The sequence below is a fragment of the Haliaeetus leucocephalus genome, unplaced genomic scaffold (assembly GCF_000737465.1).
Source record: "Haliaeetus leucocephalus isolate CR32 unplaced genomic scaffold, Haliaeetus_leucocephalus-4.0 Scaffold395, whole genome shotgun sequence".
NCBI classification, from domain to species: Eukaryota; Metazoa; Chordata; class Aves; order Accipitriformes; family Accipitridae; genus Haliaeetus; species Haliaeetus leucocephalus.
Genome location: NW_010972831.1, coordinates 1,906,900 through 1,912,702, shown reverse-complemented (window position 1 = coordinate 1,912,702; position 5,803 = coordinate 1,906,900).

Genomic DNA, 5,803 nt, shown 5'->3' with positions numbered 1-5,803 from the left:
CACGTTCTCCGGGCTGCAGCGAGCGCAGCCTGTCCCCCACGGGACCCCCGTAGCAAGGCAGCTCCGGCATCTGCCGCACTCTGGCCAGGCTCTGGGCTCAGCCCCTGACAGCAGAGCCCCGAGGAGGGTGAAAATGCAGTGCATTTCACACTGGCACCCTCAGCTCTGCCAAATCCTTTCCCCGTGACAGTGTAAGCGATATGGGACTTCCTAGTGCCTCCCCGGCAGGCTGCCTGCACCATCTGTTCGTGTCACTTTGGTAATTAACCGGTGCTGCCTGTGCTGCCCGCAGGCTTTGTCCGCTGACAGTGATGAACGGCAGCGTGATTCCCCACGGCGCGGCCTTGCCGGGCGCTGGAGAGGCAGGCAGGTAGCAGAGGGGGGATGCTGTGCCATCTGCATTCATATTCACTCCTCGGCTTTGCAGGAACGGTGCCTGGACCAGCTGAGGCCTTGTATGCCCAGATCCGCGCTGGTCTGACAGGGACGGAGGAAGCCGTGAGTGGGGAAGAGAAGACGGAGCTGGCTGCGATACAGGCTTCTGTGCAAGCCAAATTTCTTGTCAAGCCACTGTGGCCCTACAGAAATGGCATGGCATGTGCTCGGGCTGTGCGTGCGTCAGAGAATTAGCTAGTAAAGGTCAGCTGCAATGGAAGAGGGGCATAAGCCTTTGTGTAGTTTATGGAGATAAGCTGGAGCGGTGAAGTTGGGCTCTGGGTTTCAGACAGCTTCGTGCTGTGCATGTGGAGAGGGTGACAGAAAGGGCAACAGAGAGGTTGGGAAAGGCTCCTCCTGAGATTTATGGGTCATTTGTATGACCTGAATTTATGAAGTCCCCATGCTCTTCCCCCTTCCTTAAAGAAAATTGGAGCCGATCGTCAGGTTCAGCCCTATGTTTACAAAAGACTTTTCAACCTCTACTGAGGTTGCTATGGAAATCACACTAGTTTATGCCTCGTGTTTGTCTTACCAACCTGATTTGTAAAAGAATGGTGTGAATTTAGTGTTGGCTGAGTTCCCAGCTGGCCGCGCTGGCCCTGGAAGGCATCCTTGCAGTTGCAGCCCTGGCTGGAGCAATGCAAACAGCTTCACCCATGCTGTCTGCCAGCTCACGAGCTCCTGTGCCCATGGCTCTCCCAGCCTTGGGTCCTTTTCAGTTCACTGGGACAGAAACTGGGTAGTGCCAGCCTGTAGTTGGCCCCTACCAGAGAGACGTCAGCTCCATTTGCAGAGGCCAGGGCAGGTACATGCTCCCGTCCCCTCTCAGTCACTGCAGAATGGGTTTTAGAAGTAGAGTTGCTGCAAATCGATTGAGTTTCCTTTCCCCTCTGCTCTGCTGAGTCCTGAGCACAACACAGGCCAGTTTAGCTCACTAGCCTGTAAGGTGTCACCCCGTTTCTTCCTCCTTGCTGTCATGGCCACCTCTCCAAAACACAGCTTCCAAAAGCAGGGGTGTGAGTGATGAGCTGTCAGGTCTCAGCCCTCTCATGCTAGACCCCACAGGAGGAAGGCAGAATGGCAGCTGTGCCCGCAGACGTTGCAAGAGCTTGATTCTCTTGCCTGAAGCATGGCTTGTGCTAGTGACAACTCACAGCCCTGGGACACAACAGGCGGTTGCCTGTCATCCAATGGAGCCCACACAAACAGCATGGGGAAAGAGACCTGGGAGGCACCTCACTCTCAAACTACACATCTAGGGAAATGGTGCAGACTCTTGATGTATTATGCACGTATTACTTTTAAAGTATATCTATCTGGGGAGGGGGGATGAAACTATTGCTTGGATCATACAAAAATAGGAAGTATTTCATCATGCTGTTAAAAAATACGAAGCCCATGAAATCAGAGTGCTGGGCTGGGATCTGGGCAGAACTAGGCTTACTGGGGACAGGGAATTTCATTAGAACAGGGAAGTGTTTTCATAGTTCGGTGCAAACAAAACAACAAAATTCAGCTCCCTGATCCATATCAAAGCAGCTCATTTGTGTTTCAGAGCAAAGGCATTCTGAGGAGTTTTCCTACCAAAGGGATCCTTCTGGAAGCACTGTAAGCCTTTGCTGAGAAAGACCCTCTGTGTCAGGCAGGAGCAGCCATGGACAGCTCGAACACCCACATGAAATGTGGGAGGCTGTGCTGCTGAAATCACTTCACATTTTTGTCCTCTTCATAGTATCTGCCAGGGTGCAGCTCAGCACCAGCATCCCCACAGACCCGTCCTGCTCTGTCCCTGGGCAGAGGATATCACTGGCACGCAATCCAGCCCAGTCCACACGCTGAGGCTGCCTTGCCCGTTTCACTACTAGATCTCTATGTTTGATGCAAAGGGCTGTTGCGTCCTGCCCCTGGCCTCCCAGCAACCCTGTGAAAAGACAGGAAAGGATGTTTTCCAGCAAGACTAATGCTGTAATTAGTCAATTTGCTAATATGCTGAGGTGTGAACAGCTTATGGTGAGGCAGGAGGAGCAGCTGTCCTGCAGGCACAGCCCTCAGAGCCTGCCTTGTGGGCAGTGAAGGAGTTGTCCATACAGAGGGGCTGTCACCTCCCCAGCTGCCCATCTCCTGATGGATGAGCTCTCCAGGACCGGCAAACAGGCTCTGGAGGCTTTTGGGGAGGGAGTGTTTTTCTGAATGGATTGTGACACAACAGTGGCCTGATTACAGAGCTGAGCAGCTCCCTCCACCCCCCCAAAAGCCATGTGTTAGCTGTGTCTGGAAGCCACGTCTGTCACACTGCTTAGCTGTGACAGTACAGTCTGGGACAACGTACCAGTTTTCTCCAGGGATCCTCAGCAGAAGAGAGCACACTAGAAAGACATACAACAGAAGAGTGGTGTGGCACTGCCTCCCAGGAGAGGCAAAAGCATAGGAGGGGGGAATGACACGCTGTGGGGAACTCCAGTGCTAGGAGAGGCTAGCTCAGGTCTTTGGCAAGGGAGGTCCATCTTCACTCCCCAGGGCTGCTAATTCACTATTATCTGTGCTGCTTCAGGGATGGAGGCATTCTGACTTGCACCAGTGACAAACCAGACAAAGAAAATAACAGACTGGGAGGAGGGGAAACCCTGCCCTGTGCAGCCTGGACTCATCCTCCATCTCCCTGTGCACAACAGTGAGAAAAATACCCCTCTCCTCCATCCTTAGTGCACTCCATTGGGCAGAGAGTCTGAGCGCAGCCCCAATGGCCTCAAGATAGCAACGAGGCCTACATACATGCGACATGACAGCATTATCCCTCTGTTTTTCCTTTTTTTATGTAGCAAATCTAGCAAAGCTCCAAGCTCATGCTCATGTGCTGTCCTTTTTGCAAGTGATTTTATTTTAAAACTGGAACTTGAATTCTCCATTTGTTTAACAAGTCCTCCCTTTTTTTTTTTAAATAAAATTAATTTATTCTACAGAACAGTAAACTTCCAGACTCTTCCCTATTTACAAATTAACAATTTTGCTTGCAGATCATTGCTTCCCCCTCCTTTTCCTATCCCGTGACGCAGAAGGTGAAAAATCAGACAACATCTGAAGGTCTGTAAGGCAGTGCTCCCATCTACAACCACCTGGCCCATTGGGACCTCAGTGAAGAACAAGAGTGACAATGTGCTGCTTCCAGAGGTGCCGCCTCATTCACAGTGTGTGTGAAGGAAGCGGGTCCATGTTAAACCCATCAGCCAAGAGCATCTGGCCTCTCCCTGCTGCATGGGCTCCTCTGAGCTGGGTTTTAGCTGTGCTGATGAAAGAGAAATACCCCCACCAGAGCAAACTGCTCCTGTTGCCTTCTGAAGGGCCATGCATTTGGAGAGAAGGTAGCATTTGCTGCAGGAATGAGATCCATCAGCCCTCATCCCACGCACCCATGGGCCAGAAAGGCAGCTCTCACATCGCAGGAGGAGGCAAGGAGCCTTGGAAACAATTTCCCTGCCCTCTTGAAGTGGGAAAAACAAGCGACTCCAGCGCTGGGGACATGCTTTGCTAGCTCAGGAAAGAAGGCACCTAAAAAAAAAAAAAAAATTTGACCCAACCCAAAACTCCAGGCAAATTCAAGGGGTTTTGAGCAGATTGTGGCTTGGCTTGTACCTCTCTTTGCACTAAGTGGTAACTTCTAGCTGAGTACAGTGAGATCTGCTCTACCTGGAGACCTATCCAGACACTTCAAAGCCACCTCACTCAGGTCCTGCTAGCACTGTCACCCAGGCCTGGCAGCCACACGAGGAGCCAGGAGTCCTGGTGATGGGGAAGACAAGCTGTGTGAGGCAAACCAGGAGGGATGTGTGAGCACTTTGTCTGCAAGCAAAGCTACCCTTTTGGATGGTCTCCCACCCCCTACAAGGCACGCAGTCCCAGTAAGCAGCCTGGCCTGTAAAACCACCGTAAGGGCTTCAGTGACCTGGAGTAAAAGCATTGACAAGGTAGTGCATACCTGGCCACAGCGGGTTTCTGCTCTACCCTCTCTTCCAGGGCTCACTTCTACCAGGGACCTCTTTTTTTCTGCTGTAGATGCATGTGGCTGCACTGGTCTATCAGAAAGCCACCAAGCAGCGGTGACCACTGCAGTGCCTGGTCCTTCCCAGCAGCAGTGCTGCTACAACCATTGCTGGCAGGGTTTTACATCTGCGGGGAGGGACTTCAGCCATCGGTGAGGGCAATTGTGCCCGTCGCTGCAGTCAGCTGGCTGTTCACCCACCTGGCAGCAGCCCCATTCCTTTTGCTCTTCCTGGGCATTTCTATTTCTCGAAGAAAAAAAAAAAAAATCCTTCAATAGCATCTACTAAAGATGTGTAGTGTTTTCATTCCTGGGAGCCCAGCTGAGCACCTGCAGGGTGAGGCTGCCCCTTACCTCCCAACCCAGCCTCTGGCCTCTGTCTGACCCCCCTGAGACATCCCGAATGACTAATAACTGATGCAAAGTGTGGGTGTTGTCATATTTTTCAAGGTTTGCCTTGAGCAATGGAAAATATTGCCTAGCTGCGGTAGAGAGAAGGCAGAAGGCTGAGCTGATGCCCTTACAGAGAGCTTAGGTTTTGAAAAAGCAAGGAAGAGAGGGAGGAAGAAAGGGGTTATCTAGGGACTCTCCATAGGTACAACAAGGAGAGAAAGGACAAAGGAACAGAAATGGCAGGACAGCAGGAAAAGCCTTCCTCGAATGCGATTCATTAAGCTTTGGAAAAAAATCTTCTCCTGGCAGAGGGTGGGAAACACATGCCTCAGGGAGCCTGAAAGCCAGCCTCGATAAACCCTCATGCCTCTGCAGCAGTGCCCTCTCAGGCACACAGATCCGTGTGTGCGAGAAAAGCCTCTGCATAGGGATCTGCCATTTCCATCATCATCCCAAAACGCCACAGTCCCTTGGCAACTGATTTGCAGGGCAATGATGTCAGAAGGGATGTTGGCCGTACTGGGCTCTCACCCCAGAGGGGATGTGCCGAGGTGCTTTGGCTGGAGGATGGAGCCCGTCATAGCTTCAGGCTGCCATCTCACGATGGGCATCCCTGGGGAAGAGATGCAGGGACCCCGGCTTGGCCCCAGAAGAGCTCTTAGTCCAGAGGGAAAGAGAAGAGGCTGCAAGCTCCAAAATGGCACTGACACTTTCAGCCTCCCAAACCCCCAGCACTACCCCAGCCTTGGGGCTGGTGCCGGCTCCAGCCAGGACATCGCCTGCCGCTGACACGGCTCCTAAAAGCAGCAGGGAGCGATAAGGACATCCCAGCTGGGTTGCTGGTGGTGGCAGGAGGAGGTGGTGAGGCTGGTGCAGTGGTGAGGGGCATGGGTGTCCCGCATCCCCCCACCATCCAAGCCCCCAGGCGTGGGGGCT